Source organism: Halichoerus grypus, chromosome 10 (assembly GCF_964656455.1).
Source record: "Halichoerus grypus chromosome 10, mHalGry1.hap1.1, whole genome shotgun sequence".
Lineage (NCBI taxonomy): Eukaryota > Metazoa > Chordata > Mammalia > Carnivora > Phocidae > Halichoerus > Halichoerus grypus.
Window position 1 is genome coordinate 54,837,448 of NC_135721.1, and position 15,831 is coordinate 54,853,278.

General features: G+C 37.0%; 1 long non-coding RNA gene across 1 annotated transcript in view; it reads right to left on the reverse strand.

Annotated features, from left to right (window-relative positions):
* Positions 1–934, reverse strand: part of LOC144379356 (uncharacterized) — a 45,661-nt gene extending 44,727 nt beyond the window's left edge. The window contains exon 1 of the long non-coding RNA XR_013442185.1: positions 871–934. This is a non-coding gene — a long non-coding RNA (uncharacterized LOC144379356). The remainder of the gene's footprint in view (positions 1–870) is intronic.
* Between the last annotated feature and the right edge of the window lie 14,897 nt (positions 935–15,831).

Consider the following 15,831-nt stretch of genomic DNA (forward strand, 5'->3'; position numbering starts at 1 on the left):
GAGGAGGGGTGGGGGGATGGGTTAGCCTGGTGATGGGTATTAAAGAGGGCACCTATTGAATGGAGCATGGGTGTTATACGCAAACAATGAATCATAGAACACTACATCAAAAACTAATGATGTAATGTATGGTGATTAACATAACAATACAATAAAATTTACCAAAAAAGGCACTAGAAAAAAACCACTGTAAACTGAAATCCAAAAACGGAAAAAAGACCAAAAAATTCCTCTCCCCACTACTTTATAAACCAATAGTCATAAAAAAAAAAAAAAAAAGAGTAAGGTAAGTTGCTAAAAGAGTAAGAAGAGAAGAAATATCCAAACATACAACCACAACATATTCACATGAAATGCCACCATATCGGAGTTGTATTCTTATTTCCAATGCAATGAATATACACCTGTGGTCCTAAGTTTTGCAATTTGACTACAAAATACAAATTATCACAGCTATTTAAACCTGTTTTGGGGCGCCTGGGTGGCTCAGTCATTAAGCTTGTGCCTTCCGCTCAGGTCATGGTCCCAGGGTCCTGGGATCAAGCCCCACATCAGCAGGAAGCCTGCTTCTCCCTCTCCCACTCCCCCTGCTTGTGTTCCCTCTCTCGCTGTGTCTCTCTCTGTCAAATAAATAAATAAAATCTTTAAAAAAAAAAAACAAACTGTTTTGAATAATGCCTTTTACTTTCAAAGCAAGTTTATTACTATCATCTTAACTTGATTCATGGCAAGTGTCTGAAGTAGGTAGGGTTTACCTGCTTATGTCAAAGGAGAATCTTGTATAGAGAAGGAAAATGATTTGCCTGAAAGCTCACAGATTCATCCTGTACCCTCAGTCCCACACCAAAGAATTCTCTATTATTTACTCACAAAATGCAGAAAATTGGTTCATCTTATTTTCAAGATCCCACTGCATCTCCGCGCCAGTTTCTTACTACTTTATCCTGCCTTTTTAAATATTTCTCAAGTACTGACCTTGCAATTCACCACCTAAGCACCTGTTTTCCTTTCCATTCTGTATATGAATTTGAGTCTGAACTGGTTCTACTAGCTCTGAAATACCTCAGTTGCATCCAAGACAAAGTGCAGTCACTTAAAAAAACAAACAGGCTGAGTCACCTCCAGGTCCCAAACCCCTCAGATTAGATGAATTACCTCCTGTTTGGGGGGAAGGAGAGTTGGGGGGGAGGGCGGATTAAGTTTCAGGTTAAGTGCAACAATGCAGTGGATAAATATAAAAGAGAAGGAGAAATGTCTAGTGGATAATAAGAAGGTGGCGAGGCTAGAATCCAAGCCACACCTCAGAGACAAGCTGAGCTGAACCCATCCACAACTCCTTCCTGAAAAACTACCAACTGCTTAGAAGGAGCCACCCCTCCTACTGGCAGCCCTGTTCCTGAGCCTCCCACTCCCAAGCCTGCTACCTAACTGGGGGCCTTCCCTGGGTACCCCTTCCCCTTTCTTTTGTTTTCATCTTCGTCCATTCAGCCCAACAAAGCCAGCTTTTTGCATATTAAAACTGAATTTGTTTAAGGACAAACAGTTGGAGACCTGCTTCTCAGGGGCCTGAGTGACAGATCGCATGAGGGGTGTCAGGCTTGGGGGCTGCCAATTTGGCAGGTCCCCGACTCTGAAGAGACACTAGCCCATGAGCTGCTCGCTGTCAGGACTCCAAAAGGCATTACCCTGAGCTCCAAGGTGGAGCTGCTTACCAATACCATGATCTCTCCCCAGATGCAGTTGCTACTGCAGCTAATTAAGAGAACAATTAAGACTAAGGCAATCAGTCAAGTACACAGACCTCAGTCATCTTCCCAGCTCCTGGATGCTGTGCCACTCCCAGAGGGCTGAACCATATTCAGTCATTCAGAAAATGACAGGAAGAAGCTATTAAATATCTGAAAACCATAAAAACGCAATCATACTGTTCTTTAGCTGAGCCATGCACCAGAGACCCATGCCCAGCAACTTTAGAAACTTAGCAGTCCTCTCGAATTCACACACTCACAAATAAGATTAATCAAAAGCAGCTCAAATCAAAATTTAATTATAAGGTGGGGATGGAAGAGGCTGTGCTGGCCATTCTCCTGCTTTTTTTGGTTTATGACTGATCAATACCCCTAGTATCAGCCAAATGCATGACAAAGTCCATGGGGTGTCTTTAGAAAGGAAGTAACAGATTAAATATTGAGCTAAACAATTTAATCTCCTCCTGGAAGAATTTTCAGATATCTGTAAAGGTAAATCCTATTAGAGGGGAACAGTCTCCATGGGCTAGATTATAGAACCTCATTGGGAGAAGTTCATAAACACAGAAACACAAGCCACTAAAACAAAACTTCAAATGGAGAAAAATAACTGCCCTTAAAAAGAAATATATGTCTGTTGTGCGTGTGTATGTGTGTGTGTATATACATATAAATGTGTTTTTTTAATTCAGTAAACTTACTGCAGAGCACTGTAAGACTCCTCTTTTTTTTTTTTTTTTTTTTAAAGATTTTATTTATTTGACAGAGAGAAAGACAGCCAGAGAGGGAACACAAGCAGGGCGAGTGGAAGAGGGAGAAGCAGGCTTCCCGCTGAGCGGGGAGCCCGATGCGGGGCTCGATCCCAGGACCCTGGGATCATGACCTGAGCCGAAGGCAGCCGCATAACGACTGAGCCACCCAGGCGCCCCTCTAAGACTCCTCTTGAGTATTGGTTTTACCTCTGAATAGGTAGTTATCTCTATGAAACACCTTACAAAAGAAATGGAATTTTCTGTTGACCTGGAGCTACAAAATGAGGCTGACCATTTTAGAAAAAAGCACCACAAACAATGTTATCAAAATATTTTTTATTAAACCCCTACTATATGCCTTGAGAGGGATATTGAAAGAATAAGTAGAATGTATTGAGATAAGAGCATGGACTTGGGGTTCAGACCTGGGTTCAAATTCCATCTCTCCACATACTAGCTATGACACCAGGCAAGTGACTAAACCACAGTTTCCTCATCTGTTAAGAGGCCAGTGAGTACTGATAAAGCAATGATGATAATGATACTGATTTCTATTAACTATCATTTGTAGATGGCCTGAACAGTCATTGCAACTTCTATATGTGATTTCTATATGTGATCTTATACTCATTACAACTCATTACAACTTTACAGGATGAATATTATTATTATTATAGTCATTTTAGAGATGAAGAATCAGATATTATTAGGCAAGGCCTCTCATGGCAGTGGCTGGAAGTACCAAGAAACCCAAGCCCTGAATTCACAAAAGCCTTCAATTTCAACTTTGTTTTTATCTCCAAATAAGGTGATACCATCACAGCCAGAAACCAAGACCACTGAAAGTGAACAACCTAACCTTTTTCTCTGGTTCAAGTCCAAGAAGACACATCTACTGCACTATGAATTAGTATTTTTTTCCTAATGTTAAAATTATCTTGTGAATCATAATGCATTGTATTATATATTTAAAATGTACATTTGCCCTGCATAAATGTTTAAAATTATCTTTAAGCTATTCTGGCCTTTCATTTTTTTTTATGTATCAAAAGCCTCAAAGAAAAAAAAAACAAAAACAAAAACAAGAAAAAAGGGAGAGTATTAGACTTCTATTTACCCATTATCAAGTAACCAAATGGATGCCAATGAACACAGAGTTAGGAAAAGATGCATGACACACAATATTATGTAGGGTTTCCGCCATACAGACACAATAGTCCCAAGTATCCTCAAGAGCACAGATAATAGTAAAACATAGTGAATTAATTAGAAAGGGATGAGTCTGGAGTACTTATTATCTTTGTTTTCTAATATATCTAAATTAAAAAGCTTATCTAATGTAATTTTTACTAATGTCTGTTTAACAACCAGCTTGCAAAATCTCAAAAATCTAACCATGGACTTGCATGAGCCAGGAGGAGCCAACTCGAGCAAATCACTGACTCCACAGATGGTTCTTCATATATGCAAACGTGAATCTTTTAGCAGGTGCATATATTGATATAGTGACACTTATAGGAAGATATGTATGAATAGGTATATGTGTTCAAAAACATATGTCCAGATGAATTTCTTTACTATGTAAGAATATGTGCCCCACACTCAATCCAGGTGAGCTGTCCATAGACATTGCTCTTCCAATCTCCCCTGGTGCTATTTGCTACAAACTTCTGTTGGGATTGGCCAGGCATGAAAAATACCCTCATCTATATACAGCTTATAAAATAAATTGGGCTTTACTTTGTTAGCTCTTGCCAGTCTCAACCCAATGTCACAGAGGAGTTGGTAACTTCCAGGTGGCCACTGGTGGGCTACTTTTCCTCCTCATCTGGTGTTACCGATGAGAACACTCCCAGAACGTTGTAAAATGCTCAGAAGTCGAATAACCAACATCCACTCACATCAGAGATTTTTTTTTTTTTTGCATCTACTGTGCACTCACAGGTACACACACATGCATACACTCACTCTAAAGAAAGCTCATGTTTTAAGCTATCACACTACTCTCCTGAAATGTATAATACAAAAGAAGGGCAAGCTATAATCATTTGATATAGAATGAGAGCCAAAAAATGCATTCTTTTAAGAACGAAATTCTAGACCTGACTATATTTCTACTATGGTATTTTTTTTTAAGTTTTATGGATTTTTTTTTTTATGTTCAGTTAGCCACCGTATGGTACATAATTAGTCCTTGATGCAGTATTCAGTGATTCATTAGTTAAGTATAATACCCAGTGCTCATCACAGCACGTGGCCTCCTCAATACCCATCACCCTGTTACCCCCTCCTACCACCCTCCTCCCCTCTGAAACCCCCAGATTGTTTCTCGGGGTCCATAGTTTTTCATGGTTCATCTCCCTCTCTGATTTCTCCCCCTTTGGATTTCCGTCCCTTCCCAAAGATACAGACACAGTGAAAAGAAGGGGCACATGCACCCCAATGTTCATAGCAGTAATGTCCACAATAGCCAAACTGCGGAAGGAGCCGAGATGCTCTTCAATAGATGAATGGATAAAGAAGATGTGGTACATATACACAATGGAATATTATTCAGCCATCAGAAAGGATGAATACCTACCATTTGCATCAACATGGATGGAACTGGAGGGGATTATGTTAAGCGAAGTAAGCCAAACAGAGAAAGACAATTATTATATGGTTTCTACTATGGTATTTTAATGTGCCCATGTTACCATTAAAATTTTTTTAAACTACCACCTCAACTATCCTTACAGCCAAACTACTACTACTGAAAAGGAATTTGTCTACTTCTTACTGTTTCTCCTTTTCTTGGAAACCAACTGATCCAAAATCAACTGCTTAGATCTCTACTGTGGCAAGGAGAAGAAAATTCAAAGCCTTTCATTAATGCTCTAAATTTGAGAAATGTCCACAAAGGACAAAAGTGCAGGGATTCAGAAGAAAAAACAGAAGGCAATGGTTTTCAGGTGCTGCATTTTCCCTAATTCAAATGATTTTATAATAAATTTTTAAAGCCCTTAAGCCATTAGCCTAAATGTTGTCTGATACTATTTTGAAAAGGAAAAAGAAATTAAACAGGAAACAGCCACTAAATTTAGAAAGATAGTTACGTCTTTGTACAGCAACCTTTTCATCTTTACCTGCACTGTAAATAGGTTTTTTTCCCCCTTAATCAGAAGAACCACTGGTTGCTACTTGTAAGGTATAATCTTCCTAGACAGGATTTTCATACCAAAAAAAAAAAAAAAATCAATCTCTTGACTCAAATAGGATCAACTGACAACCAACGTTTTTGAAGAATCTTCTCAACCTACCATTCAAAGAAATATTGAATAAAAAAGGAAGAAGAAAAGAATGTCCTTTTCAACAAAAGAAAGCATTTCATAATAGTCAACAATGCACTTTCCTCTCCAGAGAGGCAAGGACATGTTCACTTATTTTTAAACAGGTTTTTTAGAAACAGGATAGAGAAATGTCAAGCCAACCTCAAGTGGTGAGCCTCCATGAAGACCAAATATTCCAACAACTGTTGAATAGTGGAGAGAAGAAATCTCCCTAAACATTATCACTTATCCCCTTTCTGCCAAAAATACATGGAAGCTCTCTGGGCAGCCATACCTCTGAAAGCTGAATTCTTAGTCTTTGCATCATATAAAAAACTATTCAGAGGTGGAAAATAGAAGTCCAGACTATATTTAGGCAAAGTAGTCATTATTTACTGGCCAATCACAAATTTTGAGTTTATCCAGATGGTTTGAAAATACATAGTTGTCTAACTGATTGCAAATTTTCATACTTCTTTCAACATCTGAAACCCAAAGGATTTTGAAAAATTACCTTTTTCAAACAATTCACTTTGAGGACTGTGGATATTCCTGGAAAAAAATCGTATTATATGTAGCTTGCTTTGATCTCATAAGTCCAAGGAAGTTTCTAGTAAAAAAAAAAAAAAGAAAAGAAAAATTTCTATGAGAAACACGAATCTAAACTGGTTTCAGAGCTTAATGAGATTTTAGCAAAAACTTGGTATTGACATATCCAGTGTATACTTTCTGCCAGTAGTTAGCAGGCTAATCCATTCTGTATATTTTCTAAAAATAACAAAATGAAGAATGATGAAGGGTATGTTCCCAGTCATGGGACACACTATGTCAATCTCATTTCACCTCACATCTCAGAACTCCCCCAGATTTCAGGCTTCCACAGCGGTTGTAAGCATGTTTATGTAGGAAAAATCAAGGAGAAATTGGGAGAGTCCAGAATCATCCAGGGATTCAAGGATGAGCGAAGCACCAATCTGCTTTTTGTCCCACACCTAAATTAGAGCAGCCACAAAAATATGTCCATCAAATTCACTGTTTCCCAAAAACTGCTTTCTCTCTCAACTGTCCAATTTGGGGTACTGTAACTGTCTCTCTTCTACTTTCACAAACTAGAACCTTAAGTCATCCCTGAAAACCCCCCTCTCCTCTGCACTTTGACCTCTTCTCCAGTCTTATAATTTCTCATTCGAATTATTCCTCAGGTTCAGCCCTTTCTCACCATTTCCAGAGCATCTGCCTAGTCATACTTGAGCAACTAAGACAACCTCCCACCTAGTTTCCAACCTTATTCCAGCCTCTGCCACACTAATCCAGAGGTCATACCATTTTGAGACCAATTCCTAAAACCCAGTTGTTCTCAAGTCTTTCTGTCTGTAGAATCAATAAAGATCCCTGATCTAAACTCCCCTCTCCTATTCTCATGTTACTCTAGCCCTCCTAACTGTGAGAGACATGACTAGATGTCCCCCAATATCCACTGTCTTCTTCCTTAAAAACAGAACCCCTGGGGCGCCTGAGTGGCTCAGTCTGTTAAGCATCCAACTCTTGATTTAGGCTCAGGTCATGGTCTCAGGGTCGAGAGACAGAGGCCTGTGTGGGTCTCCACGCTCAGCGGGGAGTCTGTTTGAGATTCTCTCCCTTTCCTTCTGCCCCTCCCCCAACTCAAGCACACTCCCATGCATGTGCACCCTCTTTTTCTCTCTCTCAAATAAAATCTTTTTTAAAAATTTAAAAATAAAAAAATTAAAATAGAACCCCACTTATAGCTGGGCACCCCCCAACCTAAGGGCTAATTTTCCTGAACTCTTTTGCAACCAGGTATGCCCCTGCAATCAAGTTCTGATGGATATAATATGAACAGAAGTATTATGTTCAGTTTCTAGGTCATGTCCTCAAAATAAAGTAGTGTGCACTGGTATTCCTCTTTTGTCCTTCACACTGACTAGGATGCAGATGTGACATCAGGATCAGGAATAGCCACTTCAGAAAAATGAAAGCCATATATAGGGGATAGTGAAGACATTCTACCAGTCCTACCAGTTCTCTGCTTTCAGTTTGTTAAGTAAAAAGAAACAAATGTACATTTTATCCAATCCATTGTTAAACTGTGCTTTTGTGACAGCAATATAACCCATACCCTAATTTATATTCCAATATACACTACATCCTCAATTGTTTTATAAAATTCAATAGGACTAATTTTCTAAATTTATTGTTAAATATATAAAACTATAGAAAGTAGAAGAACGACCTGGATTTTTCACTCAAAATCACATTCACTTTTGGCACACAGCCCAACATATACCAGCAATATGGCAATAGTCTCATTATTCTAAACCATTTTTTAAAATCTCTGGTTGAAATAAAAATATTTCTTTATACATATTAAACTTCTCCAGTTGCAGTCATCAGAAACTTAAAAAAAAAAAACTTAAGAAAAATGGGGAAAATTTTAAAATATGTATACAGTGGCATCTAATGGCTCTAATGGCTCTCAGAAATACCCAAACCTGCCCTCTGTTTCTCAAATTCCTCTATTTCATTCTGTCTCACTACAAACCAGCTTCCTGTGCTTCTGTTTAAAAGTGGGAATACAGCTGCCTACCACTCTTGTGTTTCACATACTGTAATCCAAGTACCCAAAGAGAGAAACCATTACTGCCCCTGAGTTTTATCATGTGTTAACCTTAGGCAGACCCTAAGAGCAGAGGAATACAAAATAAAATTGGCTAAACACTGTTTACATATTTACTTTTGGAAAAAGACCCTGCTGGGCCATAAGTACATGTAAAAGAATCCTTAGTAACAATTCCATTCCGTCTTGGTCAGTGGCTTAGGGATGTGCATCTGGACCTGCAGCAGAGCTGGGATGCTCGTCAAAGTGTTCTACAAGTACAAGCTGGCTCCAAGTGCAACAGAGGGTGAGATTCACTTCCTTTTCCACTGTCCCCAAGAACCATAAATTCAATGTAGAAATGTTAGGATGCAACCACCCAGGGAGATCTCAAGAAAAGCCATAAAAATGTACTTAGCATCCTAACATACTCTTTGTTAACATATATATGCTCTATTCTCACAGCCTCGAGGGACAAGACATTTGTCACTGGAAACTACATAAAAACTAGTGCAGGCAAGAATGGTCCATTTTGGGGGCACCTGGGTGGCTCAGTAGTTAAGTGTCTGCCTTTGGCTCAGGTCATGATCCCAGAGTCCTGGGATCACGCCCCGCATCGGGCTCCCTGCTCAGTGGGAAGCCTGCTTCTCCCTCTCCCACTCCCCCTGCTTGTGTTCCCTCTCTCGTTATCTCTCTCTGTGTCAAATAAATAAATAAAATCTTTAAAAAAAAAAAAAAGAATGGTCCATTTTGTTCAGATTCTGATGCTCTCACTCCTGGATAACAGGTTTTACAGAAATAAAAAGTTGCAACAAGCTAGTTATAGGCTTATTTGTTGCTGTTCTGTTTTTTTGAAATTCCTCCAGGGAAATGTAAATACAGCTGCAAGGTCTTCTTTTTCTGCCTCTGATAGGTTTTACCTAATTTCTCATAAGCCTCAAATTTCTGGGTTCTAATGAGTGTGCCTAGATGCTACATACTTTTGTTTTAAACCATGCTAATGGTTTACCTACTTTTTCTCATCTAATCCTTCCAACAGATTTGATAGATAGATATCATCCCCATGTTTTCAAGCAACTTTATTGAGATACAACTTATGTACACAATGTAGCTATTTGGGGGCCCCTGGGTGGCTCAGTCTTTAAGCGTCTGCCTTCGGCTCAGGTCATGATCCCCACATTGGGCTCCCTGCTCGGCGGGAAGCCTGCTTCTCCCTCTCCCACTCCCCCTGCTTGTGTTCTCTCCGTCGCTGTCTCTCTGTCAAAATAAAAACTTAAAAAATAAATGTATCTATTTTAATTTTACAGTTCAATGGGCTTTGACAAATATGTAACAATTAAAGAAATACAAATATAATCAAAATGAAGATATAGAACATGTTCACCACCCCCAACAATTTCCTTTGTGCCCCATTCCCATCACTCTCCACCCTTCCATCTCAGACAACCTACGTCTCAGACAACCCATAACTCTTTGTCCTCATAAGAGATGAAATTAATTTCATCCAATGTTCCACATAAATGGTACTCTTTTCTGTGTGTCTTTTTTCTACTCGGCATTATGTTTTTGCGACTCATCAACATTGCTGAACAGATCAATAGTTCATTACTCTTTACTGCTCAACAGTATTCTGTTGTATGGGTACATTACAATGTTTATCTACTCCACAGTTTATGGGCATTGAAGTTGTATCTGTTTTAGGCTATCATGAATAAAACCATTATGAAGGTTTGTGTACAAGTATTTGTGTGAACATGTTTTCATTTCTCTGGTAAATACCTATATGTGGAATTTTGGGGTCATAACATAAGGGTATGTCTAGTTTTATAAGATACTGCAACATCTTTTTTCCAAAATGATTGTTCTATTTGCTTTATGTTCTCAGCAGGACTTAATATTTTCAGTTTTAATTCTAGCCATTCTTGTGGATCTGTACTTGGGATCTCATTGTGGGTTCACATTTACCTGATGACTGAGATGCTGAGTATCTCTTCATGTTCTTATTAGCCATTACTTTTGGAAGTGTCTATTCGAATGACTTGCCCATTTTTTAAAAGCCATTTGTGTTATTATTGAGTTGGAATAGTTTCTATATATTCCGTATACAGCTGCACCTTATCTTTTATTTTTTTAATGGTATCATTCAAAAAGTTTTTAATTTTTATGAAATAGTTATTTTTCTCTTTCATTGTACATACTTTTTCTCCTCTATATAAGAAATCTTTGTCTAATCCAAGATGAAAAAGATTTTCTATTTTCTTCTAAAAGTTTTTATTATTTGGCTTTTTTAAACTTCCACGAGGCATGTAGGGTTAATTTTCATGTATGATGTGAAGCAATGGTCAATATTCACTTTTCCATATGAAAATAGTTACACCATTGTGACTTTTTTTAAATATTCTCCTTCCCCCATTAAATTTTTTGGCAACTTTATAAAAAATCAATTGACCACAAATGTGGTAATGTATTTTTAGAATCACTGTTGTGTTTCATTGTCTGAAAGAGGTCCATAGGTTTGTCCTTATGTCAATCCCACACTGTCTTGCTTACTATATCCTTATTGTCAGTCTTGAAATCAGGTAGTTATTCCTATGTTTCAAAATTACTTGGGATTTATTAGGTATTTTCCATTTCCATGCATATTTTAAAATCAGTTTGCCATTCTCTATTTTTTTTAAAAAAAAAGCATACTGGGATTTGATTGAGATTACATCAAAACTATCAATTAGTGCAGGGAAAACTGACACCTTAACAATACTGAGCCTGATACATGAACAAGGCAGATCTCTCCATTTAGATCTTCTTTAATTTTTCTCAGCATTTCTTCAAATGTTCTGTAGTTTTTAGCATATAGATCTTATTGAAGTTTTGTCAAAATTTTTACTTGTTTCATGGGTTTTGATGCTATTCCGAATGGGATCTTTAAAATTTTAACCTCCAACTGTTCATTGCCCATATAATTATAATTGATTTTTGTACACTGACCTTGTATTTTGCAGCCCTTCTATACTCACTTATTGTTCTAGTAATCTTTCTTGTAGATACCTTTGGATTTTCTATAGATAATATCATAAGAGTTTTACTTTTCCAATCTATATGTGGATTTTTTTTTCCCTGCCTTATTACGCTGGTTAGGCTATCCAATACAATGATGAATAGAAGTGCAGAAAATAGGTATCCTTCCTTTTTTCTGATCTTAGGGAGAAAAGTCTTTAGTTTCTCACCATTAAGCATAATACTTGTAGGTTTTTCACAAATGTTCTATATCAGGTTTAGGAAGTTCTCTTTGTGACTAGTGTTCTGAGGAATATAACTGATTTTCAAAAGTTAAACCATTTGTACATTCCTTGGGATAAGTCATACACAATCATGTGTATTACCATTTTTACATACTGTTCAATTCAACTTACTAAGATTTTGTTAAGGGATTTTTGTATCTATGTTCATGTGGGATATTACTGTCTATAGTTTCCTTTTCTCATAATGGAATTTTCTGATTTTACTATCAAGATATTAAGATTAGTATTAAGATAATGCAGACCTCATAAAATGAGCTGGAAATATTTCTACCTCCTCTATTTTTGGAAAGACTATGTGTTAGAATAGTGTTATTTCTTCCTAAAATGTTTGATATCAAACATCAGACACTGATGTCTTCAGTGAAGCCATCTGGGACTGGAGTTTTCTTTTTAACAAGGTTTTTCATTGGAATTTCAATGTAACTACTAGGTGTAAAGCTATTCAGATAATCTATTTCATCCTGAATAAGTTTTGGTCAACTGTGTTTTTCAACGAATTTTTCCATCTCATCTAAGTTGTCAAATTTAATGAAATTTAGTTATCCATAAAATTCCTTTATTATCATTAACGTATGTCAGATCTATAACTGTATGTTGCTTTTCATTCCTGATAGTGGTAATTTGCATCTTCTTCCAATCAGTCTAGTTAGAGGTTTATCAATTTTATTGATCTTTTCATAGAACCAGCTTTTAGTTCAGTTGGTATTTTATATTGTTTTCCCATTATCTATGTCAATCCTTTCTGTTCTTTATTTCCTAAATTCTAGTTACTTGAGGGTATAATTTGCTCTCCTTTCTCTACTTCTTAAAATAAAAATTATTTATTTTGAAACTTCTTCTTTTCTTTTTTTTTTTTTAAAGATTTTATTTATTTATTTGAGAGAGAGAGAATGAGAGAGAGTACATGAGAGGGGGGAGGGTCAGAGGGAGAAGCAGGCTCCTCACTGAGCAGGGAGCCCGATGCGGGACTCGATCCAGGGACTCCAGGATCATGACCTGAGCCGAAGGCAGTCGCTTAACCAACTGAGCCACCCAGGCGCCCAGAAACTTCTTCTTTTCTAATATAAACATTTAGTGGTATAAATTTCCCTTTAAGCACTGTTTTAGCTGCACCCCACAACTGTTATGTGTGTTTTCATTATCATCTAATTTAAAATACTTTCTAATTTCCTTTGTGATTTTTTCTTTGAACCACACATTTTTAGTAGTGTGTTATTTAACTTCCAAATATTTAGGAATATTCTAAATCTTTCTGTTAATGACTTCTGGTTTAATTCTGTTATAGTCAGAGATTACACTCTATATGATTTCAATCCTCTTACATTATTGAGACTTGTTTTATAGCCCAATATATCTTGGTTGATGCTCCCATATACTTGAAAAGAAATTCTACTGTTATATCAATTTTTTGATGGTGTTATTCAAGTCTTCTATATATTTAACTGATTTTTCTGTCTACTTTTTCTATCAATTACTAAGAACAGAGTGTTAAAATCTTCAACTACAATTGAGGAAATAACCATTTTTCCTTGCAGTTTTGTCAGATTTTGCTTAATGTCTTCTGAAGCTTTTGATTGGGTGCATGAATATTTATAGTTGTTAAATGTTCTTAATGTACTGATCTCCTATCATTATGAAATGCTATTCCTTATCCCTGGTAATATTTATTTTCTGACATCTACTTCGCCAAATATTAGTTCAGCAACTTTTACCTTTCTTGTGTTTAGAGTTCCCACTATATATTGTCCATACTCCTTTCACTTATATCTCTGTCCTTTTATTTAAAGCATGTTTCTTTTCTTTTTACATCTTGGGAAAATTTGTATTGAATGGATTGATATACTTTCCTGCTTTAGTAACTAGAATAAAATTTTATTTTCAATGATTTATAGTACCTCAACATGATAGTTGTGCATGATTTACAATTTTACAGAAATGTAGCTGAAGAAAGTGTGTAGAATATGTCCTGAGGACATAACTTTGAAAGTTGCTTATGGCATGCTTTGAATTAAGGTATATCTATAGAAACAGATCTAAAACATCTATAAATAGAAACTGAGTAAGACTAAAATCCAAACATCTATTAATGTTAACATGTTAGGCTATTATTAACTCTCAAAAAGAATAACTATGAGAATGTTAGCCATATAATAGTCATCCTTTTTTGTTATTAAATGCTTTAAATACTTATTCTCTTTAGACTTAGTATTTTTTATTTTTATTTAAATTCAATTAACATATAGTGTATTATTAGTTTCAGAGGTAGAGTTCAGTGATTCATCAGTCTTATACAACACCCAGTAATCATTACATCACATGCCCTCCTTAATTTACATAACACCCAGTTGCCCCATCCTCCTACCCCTCTTCCCTCCAGCAACCCTGTTTGTTTCCTATGATTAAGAGTTTCTTATGCTTTGTCTCCCTCTCTGATTTTGTCTTTATTTTTTCTTCCCTTTCCCTATGATCCTATTTTTTTCTTAAATTACACGCATGAGTGAGATGATATAATTGTCTTTCTCTGATTGATTTATTTCGCTTTGTATAATACCCTCTAGTTCCATCCACATCATTGCAAATGGCAAGATTTCATTATTTTTGATGACTGAGTAGTAGTCCATTGTATATATACTCCACATCTTCTTTATCCATTCATCTGTCAATGGACATCTGGGCTCTTTCCATAGTTTGGCTATTGTGGACATTGCTGCTATAAACATTGGGGTGCAAGTACCCCTTCAGATCACTACCTTTGTATCTTGGGGTAAATTTCTAGTAGTGCAATTGCTGGGTCATAGGGTGGCTCTATTTTCAACTTTTTGAGGAACCTCCATACTGTTTTCCAGAGTGGCTGCACCAGCTTACATTCCCACCAACAGTGTAAGAGGGTTCCCCTTTCTCTGCATCCTCGCCAACATCTGTCATTTCCTTTATTATTTTATTTTATTATGTTATGTTAGTCACCATACCGTATGTACATCATTAGTTTTTGATGTAGTGTTCTATGATTCATTGTTTGTGTATAACACCCAGTGCTCCATGCAATACATGCCCTCCCTAATACCCATCACCGAGCAAACCCATACCCCCACCCCTTCCCCTCTGAAACCCTCAATTTGTTTCCTGTAGTCCATAGTCTCTCATGGTTCGTCTCCCCCTCTGATTTCCCCCCCTTCATTTTTCCCTTCCTTCTCCTAGTGTCCTCCATGCTATTCCTTATGTTCCACATATAAGTGAAACCATATGATAATTGTCTTTCTCTGCTTGACTTATTTCACTAGCATAATCCCCTCCAGTTCCATGCATGTTGATGCAAATCTGTCATTTCCTGACTGGTTACTTTTAGTCAAAATGTCTATTCATGTCTTCTGCCCATTTCTTGATTGGATTATTTGTTCTTTGGGTGTTGAATTTGGTAAGTTCTTTTTTTTTTTTTAGATTTTATTTTATTTTATTATGTTATGTTAATCACCATACATTACATCATTAGTTTTTGATGTAGCATTCCATGAGTCATTGTTTGCGTATAACACCCAGTGCTCCATTCAGTACGTGCCCTCTTTAATACCCATCACCAGGCTAACCCATCCCCCCACCCCCCTCCCCTCTAGAACTCTCAGTTTGTTTCTCAGAGTCCATAGTCTCTCATGGTTTGTCTCCCCCTCTGATTCCCCCCCCCCTTCATTTTTCCCTCCCTATCTTTTTTTTTTTTTTTTTAACATATAATGTATTATTTGTTTCAGAGGTGCAGGTCTGTGATTCAACAGTCTTACACAATTCACAGCTGGATGATAGACATTGGGGAGGGTATGCGCTATGGTAAGCGCTGTGAATTGTGTAAGACTGTTGAGTTTGGTAAATCCTTTATAGATTTTGGATATTAGCCTTTTATCTGATAAGACATTTGCAACTATCTTCTCCTATTCTGTCAGTTGTCTTTTGGTTTTGTCGACTGTTTCCTTTGCTGTGCAAAAGCTTTTTATCTTGATGAAGTCCTAATAGTTCATTTTTTCCTTTGTTTCCCTTGCCTTTGGAGACGAGTCTAGCAAGAAGTTGCTGTGAGTGAGGTCACAGAGGTTGCTGCCTGTGTTCTCGAGGATTTTGATGGAT